Source organism: Strix uralensis, chromosome 26 (assembly GCF_047716275.1).
Source record: "Strix uralensis isolate ZFMK-TIS-50842 chromosome 26, bStrUra1, whole genome shotgun sequence".
NCBI classification, from domain to species: Eukaryota; Metazoa; Chordata; class Aves; order Strigiformes; family Strigidae; genus Strix; species Strix uralensis.
Genome location: NC_133997.1, coordinates 6,978,575 through 6,992,804, shown reverse-complemented (window position 1 = coordinate 6,992,804; position 14,230 = coordinate 6,978,575). Strand labels below are relative to the sequence as shown.

General features: G+C 43.0%; 1 protein-coding gene across 7 annotated transcripts in view; it reads left to right on the top strand.

Moving 5' to 3' along the window:
* Positions 1–14,230, top strand: part of FLI1 (Fli-1 proto-oncogene, ETS transcription factor) — a 94,532-nt gene that overhangs the window by 19,931 nt on the left and 60,371 nt on the right. The window lies entirely within an intron of this gene.

Here is a 14,230-nt window from a genome sequence, read left to right as displayed (position 1 = left end):
CCTTCAGCCTCTGCAAAGATAAGCCAAGGCTTTTCCAAGCCCCTTGAGGTGGCTCGCGCTGTTTCTCACAGCCTAGGCAGCAGACGGTTGGCTTTCTTGTTTTGGGGGACCCTTGTGCAATTCTTAGGGGCTCTTCTTGAGGGACTACTACAGTACAGAAGCAGCTTGAACAGAAGAGCCTTGAAGAGAGAGACTCTGCGGGTGTGTTTGGGTTGGAGGATTTCGAAAGATGCCTATCGCCTGGGTGGGGTGTTGATCTCTTCTTAAAAGTCTTCTTTTTTTTTTTTTTGTATTTTTTCTTCTATTTTTTTTTTTTTTTGCTGACCTGGGGAGAAAGAAGCTGCAAACTGGCAGGAACTGAAACTTTCTCCCTTAGATTGCAGCTTGTGACAAGTGCACTGTTTGGAAGGGTCTCAACGGGGAGGGAAGTAGATGGGCAGGAAGAGAAAATGGAAAGAGGAAAGAAAGAGGGAATGAAAGGGTGAATGGCAGAAAGGAGGAGAGAAAGCAGGAGCATTGAAAGCACAAAATTTGGGAGGTATGGCAGGAATAAGACAGTTTTCCCCACCACCTCCTCAGATCTGTAGCAAAAGTAACCCAGGCCTCATTCAGGACACGTTTAGTGCACCACAACCTTCTTTGATTTGTGGAGCCCTAAATATCGTGCAGTGAAAGTGCAGAAATTTCCCAGCTGTCCATTTGCTGCGGGTGCACACATGGACTTGCTTTTCTGCACAGGCCATGAGCCCCCCTGCACCATCCTCTGAAAGGTGCCGAAGTATTCCCATGACCCACGTAGCTCCCGGTGCCTCCCGGGAGCTCCTCCTCTCCCCAGTCACCCAGTGTTGCAAAGTATTATTGCTAGCCCCCCCCCGCCCTCAGCCCCCCGCTTTGGAGATGAGGAACTGTGACACTTAGCAACTAGGCCTGCAGTCACGCTGGGGAGGCTGTGGTGAAAGGAGGAACTCGGCCGCATCCCAGGTCACTGCCCTGGCTCCTGGATCTGCCTGCTGACTGCTCTGCAGCCTTCTCTTATATTGTCCCGCTTCACCTGTCGTCCAGCAAGAATTTGGCTGTTCTCGCTAAGAGAGACGGGATCCAGATACACCAGAGTCTCCTCTTGGGCTCATTTACTGAGCAATTCCAGGATCATCAGCAAGTTGCTGCAGGTCCCCCCGTCCTGTTTGCCGCCTCCTGTAATTTACCCCTTTTCTGTTCCATGCATTTAGATCCGTGCTCCTGTAGTACCCTCAGGATTATCTGAGATTTCTTGCAACTTTTCTTACCGGGGAGAAAATAGTGGGTTTCCAAGGAGCATCAGACCCATGCAACGACAGATTTGCAGCAGTTCACCACTAAAAGGAAGGGGTTAGGCCACCTTGCCTAGCTTGTCTCAGGTGAAGGGCAATGGGAGAGGATGTGGCTTAAGTGTTTTTAATGTGCTGAGCTCTATGTATAACCTGTGCTTCAGGGCAGATTTTCTAAGTTCTAAGACACAGTAAAGCAAACCTGTCCTGTACCAGAGGAAAGCAGTTTAAAAGCAATTGTACCCTTAGCTCTGCTCTCCTGTAGGTCACGTGCATTGATTTCTCTCAAAGCTGTGCGTTTGTGTTGGGAAATGATATGGCAGAAAGATGCACATAAGTGACTGGAGAGCCAGAAAAACCCAGAAAAAGGCTCTTTCATTATCTAGAGCAAGAACATTATCTAAAGGGAGTAGGTGAAATCTGTGTGCCAGCACAGTTAAGAAGAACTTCCCTCCATAAACTCAAAAATATACCTGTCTGTGAGGAAGATAAGTGCAGCATGGAATAGATAGGGGAGAGGGCTGTGCATTCCAGATGATTGTTTTCTTGAGCAATTTAAATAATACAAGTGACTGCTTTTTCAAGTCTATGCAAAACTCTTCCACGGACTAATTGTTTTAATTGAGCTTTTAACTGCTCACTTGGCAGATGCAGGACTCTGAGTAAAAATCTCTCCCTTCACCCTGTGATCCCCAACATTGTGCCTGTATTTTCCTCTTAAAATCTTTTTATGCCATTCAGAAAGAGTTTTGATGACAGACTCTCTGACGGCTGGTTTTGCCTATGTGGAATAATTTAACTGCAAACCTGCCCAACTGCAGGGTAACTTTGCAGTAAGGGGGTAAATCCACCGTAGCCTTGAGCTGTCCTAAGGGGTCACAGTCGAATGCTCCTGGGGAAATGGAGCATGGTCAGAGAATAGATGTGGTCAGGATGATCCTGGGGTATATTTGCATCCTTTATGGATATTGCGTGCAAGCACGACTTGAAGTTGTTTTCAGAGTTTTTTAAGCCAAAGCTCAGGGAATTCCATGGATACAAACATATTACAGGATCAGCTCGGGACTGCAAGTCATCTTTCCCCATCATGCACTGACTGACATCACATATGACATTGCTGAGCCAATGCACCAGGTCTAGAATGCATCTCTATTTCTTCACAAATAATTTTTTTTTTTGAGGGGAATTAGTTCACTGACTCAGGAGGTGGGAGGCAATTTTTGCTGCATTCTTCAAATAATCTGTTTAATACCTGATGTAGGAGGTGGACTGGCTGGCTTGAAAAGTGACCTCCAGAGCAATGCTCTAAGGTCTTTTATGGAGAAAGACGTGCAGAAAATCTTTATCTTTGTTAGTTCATATCCATATTCAGTTCATATTCTGTGAGCAACACTTGCAGAATATGATTGAGAGCAAGCAAAACTCATGGCAGCTTGTGTTTGCACTAATTTTAAATAGTCGATAACATTTTTATTGTATGCCTCCAGGTACTTCAAATCACATCTTCCATGGGTTAACATGCCGCTTTGACTTGATTTACATTGTGTTTGGGGGGTTTGGTTTTTATTGCCTCAAATTAATTCAAAAAAGGGTACATCTAATCTCAGCAAGATGCCCACGCATGGACTTCCTCACAATAACAAATGGTGTGGTTTCAAGCTGGTTTAATTGTTTCAGTTCCACTTTACATGTGGACAATAATTAAAGTAAATATACTTGCCAAAGCCTGACTGTTAACAAAAAAAGCACATTTTGTGTAACTGCTGCCTTCATTCTGTGAAAACATGTTTATCCTTATGTTCTGAATGTACCAGAGAGACCAGCTGAAGGACATTCAATGAAAATTTTGCATTACTCAAGTAGATGACAACCATACTTGTCTCCTTCCACGAGAAGACAACTTGTATGTTGGTGTTGCTATAGCAAAGGGTGGGGTAGGGTTTCTATTGCAATCACTGTTTCTTGTCATTTGTGAACTGTAGGCGTTCGCCTCTCGTCCTGAAACTTGGCCATCAAGGTCTCGAACTAAGAACATGTTTCCTTTTTGAGCAAGTTTAAATGTCTGTTTTGCCATTTTTAAATTGCCCTGGCTTTGGCCCTTCAGAGATGGCCTTTCCTGGCAAAAAGGCATTGACTCCTAGGGCAAGCCTCTTAATCTCCAGATTGAAGGAAAAAAAAAAAAAAATCACAGAGAAGTTTGCTCACTGGAGACTTTGCATGTTGTTCTCCCTCAAAAGCAAAACCATCTGAAATTTCTAATAAATTATGATATTCCCTGACACCCTAGTCCCGATTCAGGTGACATTTATGTGGCTTTCTAACACACAACAGCAAAAACCCGTTAGAAATGTTTTGCAATTGGGATATTTTTATAATGCTGCTTCATTTTCCCTCCAAAACCCGTATGCAAATGCGTGCCTTTTGCCTTAGCATGAATTACAGTAGTGCTGGGTGCTGCCGACTCGAGGGGTTCAGCACCAACTCCCGTTTGCTACGCAAGTAAAACACTGGAAAGTCTTTTCTGAGTCGATAAACTGAGTAGCTCTGCTGCTCTGTAGTAGAATTGTTCCTGCTATGGAAAGATCAGTCTGAAGTAAACCTAATACACAACAAAACAGCACCAACTGCTTAGATTTTAGGCACTTGGGGTTTCACTCCGAGGCTTTAAAGAGGTGCTGAGAATCTTGTATAGTTTCTCTCCACCACTGTGGATTTTACCCTAACAGGATGTGGTCACTTGAAGTAATAGCATGCATGTCTTGAGGATTTTGTGCTTTTATTTTAGTTATTTATTCTAATGTTGTGATACTCCTGCTTTAAGATGGGGGGGTGGAGGGCTAGCTTCTTCTAAAGAGAATTTTGCTGGAGTTTTGGTGTGTAAGAGTGGAACTATTCATTGGAGTATTATGCGAAAGGCTCAAAAATCAAGAGAAGCAAAGGGGAAGGTTGCACCTTGAACTGAGGTCTTAGATGACATGTTGGTAAGGTGAGATGTGCTGAGGGAAGGGCATTTATAGTAATTTTTGCAGGAAGCAGGCTTTATTTTCTTCAGGTCTCTCCTTCCTGGTCTTACAGAAAGCTTTCCTCTTGATTTTGGTTCACATCTTCTCAGAAAGATCAGGCCCACAACTTATGAATGTCCAGTCTCATAACACAACGCATCTTCCACTCTTTTTTGCCCCATAAAACATCAGCATGTGAAGTTCTTTTACAGCACCTCATAAGCTGCCTTTGAAAAATGAAAATTTCTCATTCTGCTTGAGTTTACCTGACCACTTAAAGAAAGACCCGATGTCCCATCTCAGTGCAAACATGCACAAGCAGGAAAATTAAAGGAGCCAAGGGAGCCTTAACTTCAGATTTTCAGATATTTGTGGGTTTGCTAAACACCTAATGCTGCAAAAGCACGGTGTTAGTACTAGAGCGTGTATGAATGTGTGCGTGGCTTGCCTAGAAAAAACAGGTCTACTACATTAAGCTTAGCTCTACAACTTGATTTGAAGCCAACTTTCCCCCCCAAATGTAAAATTTTCTTTAGATCTTTTGTTCTGAATCGAACAACAGATCTATTTCCAGTGTCTGTGCCTCTCGTGCACATGTGAACATGAACACACAATGCATATGTAGGCATGTAAAAAGAGCTGCCTGCAGTGCACTTCTCAGTTACACAAAGCCCTGTCACACTTCCATGGGTGATGCCTAAGAACACTTTCTGAGTGAACAAATGTTTTCTTACAAGGCTCTGAGTGCATATTTATAGCTGGTTTTGCAAATACAGACTAAAATATCACCACGCAAATGTGGTTTTCTGCCTCCTTCTGGAAATAATTCGCTTGGTGGCGGACCCAGGTCTCTGCTAACTTGTGTGCTGTGTCATCACAAACACCCGGGCAGTCAGGGTGCTGACCAAGTTACCTCTCTCCACCGTAAATTGGATAAAGAGCAACGTATGATACAGGACAGTGCATAATCTACTCTGAGTTGCAAATATCAAAGCCTTCAAAATGTTAATGCATCTACTGCTTATTTTCTTTCTTCCTCTCATTAGCAAGGCCACATAATTACTGATGCGTATCTACACAGCTAGTAACACTGATCTAGAAACCTGTCTCTTGTAGTAAAGCCACAAACGTTACCTCCCTCCTCCCCCACCTCCGCTACCAAAAGCTTTTCCTTTAGCAGTAAGACAGAGACCCAAACAAAAGGGATGTATCTTACTGTATGTTACTGCTGAAGATATTTAAGTATGTCCCGATAAACCTTCTGTTTCTCCAGTGACAAATAGCACCAAAGGCAAAACTTTGAAATAATGACCTGACAGGGACTATCAGTATTTGACACCAGAGACATTTTAATGTATCTAATTCTGGTTTGCTCCCATGTTTTGAAGCCAGAGCCCTAAAAATAGGTATGTAAATGCATATTTATCTAAGCAAGCAGCTTGATTTGTAAAGGTACAGGCAACCTGTAACTCTCATTAGTTTTTGAAGGTAGCTGTTCCCTCTGAAAACATTTCTAGGTGCTTAAGAAAGTATTTTGATTCTTTATGTAAACTTGTTGATGAAGATTTGCAAAACTGGCTAAGGGGCATTGAACATACAACTCTCACTGGAAAGAGATGGGAGAAGCAAGGCTAAATCCCACAGGCATCTTGCAAAATCTCAGCCTTTGCTTCTCTTCAGCATTGGCATAATGCTGGAAAGAAAATGACCCCGGCTCTTCATGTGTATAGAGCATTCTTTCTTTTCCTGATTATTTTTCTAAAATACAGCCAGAAACACAGCTCAGTAGAGGCTCCTGTAGTAAATGTCATGGATGCAGCTAAGCTTTCTGGTTTATTTGCATACATCTTGTTCCTGTTCTTCCAGCACGGGCTAACTCAGAGCTCAACCGACCACAGGGCTGTAAAGGAGTAAGAAACAATTTTTAAAAATTACACACACCCCCCCCCAGCCAACGAAGCTGCACACCCAGGAGTTGAACGTTAGTATACTGGCCTACGTTTGTCAATCATGCAGAGGGAGTGAAAATAACTTAACGGGCAGGACAGCCTATAATTAGTCATTTGCCGATTTCTCACTCAGCAAAAAAACTGCCCTTCTTAGCTAATGCTGGTTTTGATCTGAGGGGAGGAGATAAATCAGCAAGAATACAGTTTTTTAAGTTGGTTGATGAGTGAAAAAAAGAAACTGGAGCAAGGTATGGTGGGGTCAGTGGAAGGTGTGGTGAGTTTGGGAAACCAATTTTTGTACTGTGACAAAATTCTTACTTAAATGTTTTTTATAGCAGCTTTTTTTTTTTTTTTTTAAAAAAAAAGAAGATAAGGAAGAGATTAGGAGAGGTTAAAATACCATTTTTACAGCTAAAAGCAGAATTTGGTTCTCTGGTTTCTTCTGAATAGCTCTTCTTGTTGTTCCAAGCTTGATTGACTTATAACTGCATCTGAACCAACCTCACATCAGTTCCTTTTTATCAGCCAAAGTGAGACTTCCTGTGCTCCACAGTCTGGTTTCCTGATGTGTTTCCTTTTTCCTTTTAACAGAACAAAGGAAACTGTAACTCCTCCGCTGCTCCTGTTCCAAATCTCCTTGGGACTTCATATAATGTTAGCATCGAACGTTTGCCTTTTATTTTTTTTTCTGCCTGGTCTCTGAGTCAGGCTGCTTAGAGTGATAGTGCCCTCTTCATATCTACTTGAGTTTTGCATTGCCAACTGCGGAGGGGCAAGAACCGTGTTGCTGTTGAAATGAAGCCACTTCCAGAGCAGTGGGCGGCCACCATGCTCTAGTCTACCCAAGTAAAGCAGAAAAGCAAAATCTTGGCCAAAAACTCTGCATGTTACTAGAGATACAGGATTTTTAATGTTCTGCTAAAGCAAATAATCAGGTGTTGAGATCTCATTGTTTTGCACAGGCTTGTATGTGTGAACTTATTTGGTATTTGAACCTGGGGCTGGAACTTTGTGTCCTGAAATATGTAGGTCACTGGTAGAAATGCTCCCCAAGATGGTTACACATATACAGAGTACAGATGGCTTTGCCCTGGTACATACTGGAACTGGCAGCCCTATATATTTTAACAGGAATGATTCTCTTAAACCACCACACTGAATGGCAGTTACTCTCTTCTTACAACTGTTTTTCCCTTACAGGGCTGCAGTTCTATGTCAGTCCTGCCAGTCACATTAGGAACATGCTATGGATATGAAAGATTCAATACTAAATCCAACTTCTGCCATGCAATTAGGGACCCGTCCCTTGGGAAAGCATCGTTTTCCCCCAGCTACTGCCCTCCACCCAGCTGGCAAGCGTAGTGTTTTGCTGAGATACGCTATTCCTTCATAATCACCGCATGTCAGAGCTGATGCTTTTTCTTTGTAAGAATCACACGTTCTTGTTCACTTGAGTGATGAGAATCACTTGTCTTCTTGCTCAGATAGAGGAACACGATCTTGGAGCAGGACTAAGTAGGTGCCTATAAAAGTGCTTCTGAACACAACTAAAAGCAACCGCAGAAGTATGGAGTTATACGTTAGCACAGAGTTAAGTGCAAACACGGGCCTGATTCTGAGAAATAAACACGGGGTATCTGCAAATTCCCACTGAAATCAGTGCAATTCCTTCACGCTTAGAGTTTACCCATTTATCCAAACCACCAGAGCTCAGCACGCTTAGAAGGAGAGGGGAAACCACAACCTGTGCTGCCTCTTGGCCATCAGCATATGAGGGCAAAGGGAATTTGCAAGTTCAGCCTCTCCAGAATAGGTAGCTTATATCCAAGGTTCATTTATCCAAAACCATCAACATTCAGGAATGGTGGAATATGGAATAGGATAAAAGATTCTGGACTTGGCCTGTTTTCTGTATATGCCTTAATGTATGTATGTGGTGTGTAAATTTGAAAGGGCGGCCAGAGATAGGCAGTGGTTACAACAGACTGAAGCAGCAGAGGATTACTGCACCACATCAGTTAACAAGAAGGCGGTTTCCAGGGAGCCCTGCTCACCCAAGCCTAAGGGAGGAGCAGGAGCTATGTTACTTTAAGCCAGAAAAAGAATTAACAACATTGCTCTCCTACAGAACTGTCTTTCTGCAGGTTTCAGTGTAGCGATCTGAGGTTTTCTCATGTAATAACAAAATCCTATGCCTTTACATTGAAAAACGTAATTTTTTGTCAAATAACTTTGGACTACTTATGGGAAGGTATCAGAAAATTATATCCCTTCTGTAAAATTCAGGGGAAAATCAAGGAAGTTTCGCCTTTCCTGCTGTGTTCTGTTTATGGAACAATTTCTATACACTATAATTCAATTTCCATAAAAACTCCATTGATTTAATCCCTATTAAATTCTGAGGATTTGTCCAGGAGGGTCGTGTTGCAGATCAGCCTTTAGGACTGACTCCTGATTAGAACCAGAAGTCATGACTCGTATGATTAATTCCTTGTATTATGGTATTTGTCCCTAGAGGCTCCCACCAAGACGAGGCATGGCACGTAGATGGAATAAGAGCCCATAATCTAAGCAGGGAAAGGAAAAAAAAAACAACTAGGAGATGAAATGCAGGAAACAACTGGTCACTCAGCAAGTCACCATCAGAGACTTCAGAATTAGAATTGCCCAGGGATTTGTAGCACAGGGTGAACCTTAAACACCCTTACATGAGTTTTACAACAGATACACAGAAAAATCACTGGAGGCAGGAATTATTGATCCATGTACAAGCTCAAAAGCCGATGGATCGCCGATTATAAACTCATCCCAAAAGACTGAAAGTTATTTTGCGCAGGTATCACAGTCGTTGTGGGTTCTCTTTGAGGCATACTGAGAATCTAGACTACAGTCTGTGTAACTTGTGGTCCTTTGGAGACGGTTTGCTGCAGCAGGAATAATTTTTCTGGTGATGACACTCCTAACCCGAACTTGCTCATAAAATTCATGTGGCATGCATGGTAACATCCTTCCTTCATTAGATCTAACATGCGCATGTATATATTTGCACAGCACAAATATTTATATTTTGGTGATATTTCCAAGAGCCATAAACTAATACATCTGACTTCATTAGAACGAACGAGGCTTTAAAATAAGCACGTGCCGAAGTGATTTGTTAGGCAAGAACTCTCAACGTCATCGTGCAAATATTACCAAAATTGTTTGTAACAGCTCCACTGTGACAAGAGAAAGAATGATCTTATGTTAAGTGAGGAACTGACGCACAGAGAAAACCAGTGTGTCTTATCAGGATCTGGGGTGTCTTTAATTGCACATATTTCTTCAGAATCCCATTTTCTACCAGACAATTGTGCGTGCAAATTTTGTGTGCGGGCTACGTTTTATCCCAGCGATCATGAATTCCCTTGTGACACCAAGATTGTACTTGAAATCTGAGACGTCTCTAGTAAGCCGGAGGGAAGCTGCTACCATTCCAATGGCATGCGGCCCAAACTCCAGCTCCTCGCCGCCCTGCCGCAGCTCGAGCGGCTGTGCAGAATCTCACAGTGTGTTGTTTTCGTGCTGCAATCTGTCTTCTGCGTTGCATAAAGTGGAAGAAGGAGCACAGACAGGTCCAGAGTGAAAAGTATTACTTCTTACCCATGCAGAAATTTTAGAAAGGAAGATCTGGAACAGGGCTTTGGCTACGGTATCATCTAGTCCTTTCCTTCTGAAAAGCAGCTCTGTCCTTCCCTTGACTGGGTCCTCTGCATTTTGAGTTGTGTATATGGAAGGCTGTGTAGAAAACTTACCCAATATGCATCACCACGTGACGCTTTTTTGGTAGGAGAAGGGTATATCCAGTTTTAACTCTGAGCCCAAACAAACTCCTGCCCAGGACACACAATTTCTGCACGTCAACATTAAAGCTGACACTGGTTTCTGTCCACTTTGCTGGTTTCTGCAGGGCATCCAAAACACAGCTTTACAGTTATAGGAATCTTTTGCCTTCACAGCACTTCCAGAGCAGTGGGCAAAGGGTTTAACAGATGGATAGAGTTCATCCCCTTTGGAAAGAGAACGCAACGCACTGAAGTTCAAGCTTGCTTGCAATGAATCCTCTGGATTTGCACCACTGTATCCAAGAGCAGACGTTTTCTCATTCTCACAGAATATGGGGTGGTCATTAAGGGATGGAATAAGCTTGCAGTTAGTTCCCTGCTCTTCATTTTTGGTATTCTCGTATGTCATCTCTACTTCAGTAAGGATGTAATTATGGTTGATCGTTAGTGTTATGAATTATTTGTGCTACAGTAGTGCCTAGAGACTGGAGTGGTCTCTGTTGTGCTAAGCAGTGTATGTAACAAGAGATTCTTCTTCAAAATTCCTTAGGAATGAAGAAAAGTTAAGGCACTTAATTTGAACTCCAGAGTGGAAGAAATTCTTGAGCTTCGCTCTCTGCTGTCAGACATGACCATGCTCTACCGTTCCTTTCCCAAATTCTTCAAGGTTTCTCTAAAGGATGGATGGATGGATTTTCTTTCCACCACCACTGCTCCCCATTGAAAGGGACTTCTGTGACTTCTTCATTCTGATGTCTGAATACTTCCTTCTGATTTTGGACTGACATTTGCTCATGACTGATTTATACCTTAGGCCAGCACTGCTAGCTTTAACAGCACTTTCCCTTCCCTGACGTTATGCCCCCAGTGTATTTAGACCACCGCCATAGCACTCTCTGTCTTTGTTTTGCTTTTTTGTTTTGGGATTAATAAAAATCTTCTAATCTTTTTCATACACCCTCCCCCTTCTCCCAGTTATTCCTTAGCCCTCAGCTGCACCTGTTCCAGTTTGAATTCGTCTTTTCTCAGCATGAGTCACTGGAGTGGCACACGCTGTTCCCAGTGCTTGGCATTAACACACACTGGAAGAACCCTCCCTGATGCAATTCTGGGATTGCAATGCTTTTTATTTTTCACTTCTGGTGAGTCAGAAAAATCTGCAAGCAGTTAATTCACTCCAGTTTTTGTCCTCAGCAGTGCCCAGCCTGGTTCATAGTTGTTCTGCCACAGGTTTCCTGTATAAGTTCAGGCATTTCACTTCATCTCTCCATGTCTCAGTTTCTCATCTGTAGAAGTAAGCAAATGCTTCCTTTCCTCTCTGCCTTGTCCGGGCGATTTGGAGTAGATGCTCTTACAAGGTGGGACTGACTTCAGTTCTGTTCACGAGCAGCAGCTACAGTGATCTCAGTGCAATGTAACGAACAGAAAGAAACCCGGTGGTTCTTGCCATTATGTTCTTTATTAACATTCAACAACCTTCTACCATGTTCCTGAGATGAGTATAGCCAGCAACCTTCTGGGTCATGCACTTATTTGTGACGTGCAGCTGTGACAGGCAGACAGGTTTTCCCTTAGATCAAAGACGAGCTGTCCAGGAGTAAGAAAGGTGTGAAGTCCAATAGATTTTCCAGATTTTTGCAGCAGGTGCCCTGGGCTGCCTGGTGAAGGAGTCCAGCGGAGTACGTGCGCGCGCCTGTGAAGCGGCTCCATTGATTCATACACAGAGCACACGCACACAGCTAAAATTTCAACTAGGCCTAAATACCAGATGGTTTCTTACATAAGCCAAACTTTTATGTGTTTTAAAAAATAGCAGCCAGTACACGGTCAGGACCCCATTCGGATTGTCTATTTCTTCCATTGACTCCTTACCCTTTCTTTCATACTCTGCAGCTCTAGAATTGGTCGTTTCAAAACTAGCAGCTGCAGGCTTACAAAAATAAAAAAGAATTAATTAATTAACATAACCCTAAACCACAGAAACCCTATCCTGTGAGCAGCAGTTTTCTCACCACACACTGTTCTGTGCCAGCCTGAAGGAGGTTAGCTGACACGCCACGCAAACAGGTTTGGAAACGTGTGATGTGGAAGGTGTGTGTACACCAGCAGAGAGGTGAAATGTGTCTGTAACAGGTCTCTGTAGCAGAGGAGCAGCAACAAAGCAGGCTCTGAAAAGGAATCCCTCCGAGTCCTGACAGACCATTCTCCCCACATGCTGCCCAGGTCTTTTTTTACTCCTTTTTGACACGAGAGACAGCAGCTATTTTCAGGTCCCCAGGGCTCAGCTCTTCAGGGACAGCCCTCCCTTCTTGAGAGGAACCTCCACAGTAGGTGGATGCTCTTTTCACAGCCTCTCTACCACACGAGAACCACCCTCTGGTTCCCTCACATTTACATCACTCCTCCAAGATGCAACTTTCCAAGCCCTCCTCATGCACGTGTTCACAAATACATGAGTGCTCGTGGGCACTCTTCTCTACCTCTGTGAACTTAAGTCTTTAGTAGCAAGTACAAGTGTGTGTATGTGAGATTTTTAAGAGATTAGCAGGCCTACCATAGCTTTAATTCAGGTAGGAAGTCAAGGGAAGGAATTTAACTGTGTGGAATGGGCTGTCCCTCAGTGTTAGGTGTTCTGTAGATGAGCTTTGTCCGTGAGGCAGTATTTGATACAGATGGTGTCAGCACATGCAGCTTTATTGATACGATGCTCAATGAATGTGCAATATACTGAGTAAGCATTTGAGTATCATCAGCTACAGTGGATAAAAGGAGCGTGGTTCTTCCCTTACTCAGTGTGAATTGCTGGTTAAACTGGCGGAGTTGAGCAAACAGTTGAAAAATGGATCTGTCCAAGCCATGCTGATTTTATAGATAGAGGTAAATATGCATCTTTTACACCTTTGCTGCTCCACTGACTCCATCAAACTTACCTGGATTCAAACTAGGGTCAGGGGGGTGAGCAGATCTAAATGATTATCACTGTTGATTTCTGTAGCATTGTACATACAAAATAGTTCAAAAGTCATTTTGCAGGACAAGTCCTTGACTCTGGTCTTTCATCTGAATCTGTCACTGAACCCAGAACTGCAGTGATATGGATTCAGGCAGCTACATACCTGCTTGTGTGCAGCATATTTCATCTGGAGCTGATAAGGCATTGAAGCGGGGCAGGATGGTCAGCTCCCACACCCTGGGCGAATCCTACAAAGGAGCTCTGAAAGAAAGTTTTGCTGTAAGAGTAACAAATACGTTAGGGAAACAAAAAAAAACAACCCACGACATTTGTGTTTAAAACATGGGATTATGATCCAGGAACTTGACTTCCATTCTTGGCTCTGCCAGTGACTTTCTGTACAACCAGAGGAAGCCACTGAACAGCCAGGCAGGACTGGTCATTCCCTGTTTATCCATCTTGCCTACCCGGCTCTTGAGCTCTTTGGAGTAGGAGCCATCCTCCAGAGTGTATTCACCCAGCGCTAGCACAGGGGAAACTTGAGGTTTACTCATCCTGAGTCAGGCAGTAGGGTATTTCACCAGGAATTGTGTCCAAGATGTGCACTTGGTTATTCGCTCTTTGTTATGACTAACTTAGTGGGTTATATAGATAAGGATACTTCTAGAAGAGAAACATTACATTATCTGTAACAAAGTTTTCTTAGCATCTGAGATCATAATCAGTCATCTATTATTTAGTAAAAAGATAAAGAGGAAAGATCTCTCATCTGGTATCTACTCTGCTCAGCAGATAACAATCACACTCACATGTCCCTTTTGAAAAAGCTAGACTTTTTGAAGAATGTTGTTCAGTAATTAGAGCAGAAGCCTGCAAGTGAAGCCTTCCTGGATTTATTCATCTTTCTTGCCCAGAGACCCTGGGCAAATCATTAGAGCTTTCTGTGCCTTGATTTTCTTAATTATAAAATAATAATGGGTAATGCTTTTCTGAGGTAAGGCTGAAAACTGACAAATCTTCACAGAGAGCTTTGTAAGCCCCGGATAAAGAATGCTGTAGGTGCCTAAAACATCAGTAGAAAATCCTCTCTGAAATAAAGTTCAAAGCAGCTGGATGCAGGAGATGGGGTTTTTGCAACTAGGAAAGGAAAGACGCTATTTATAGGACCTAAAATGTTCTAGTCGCTTATGAAACA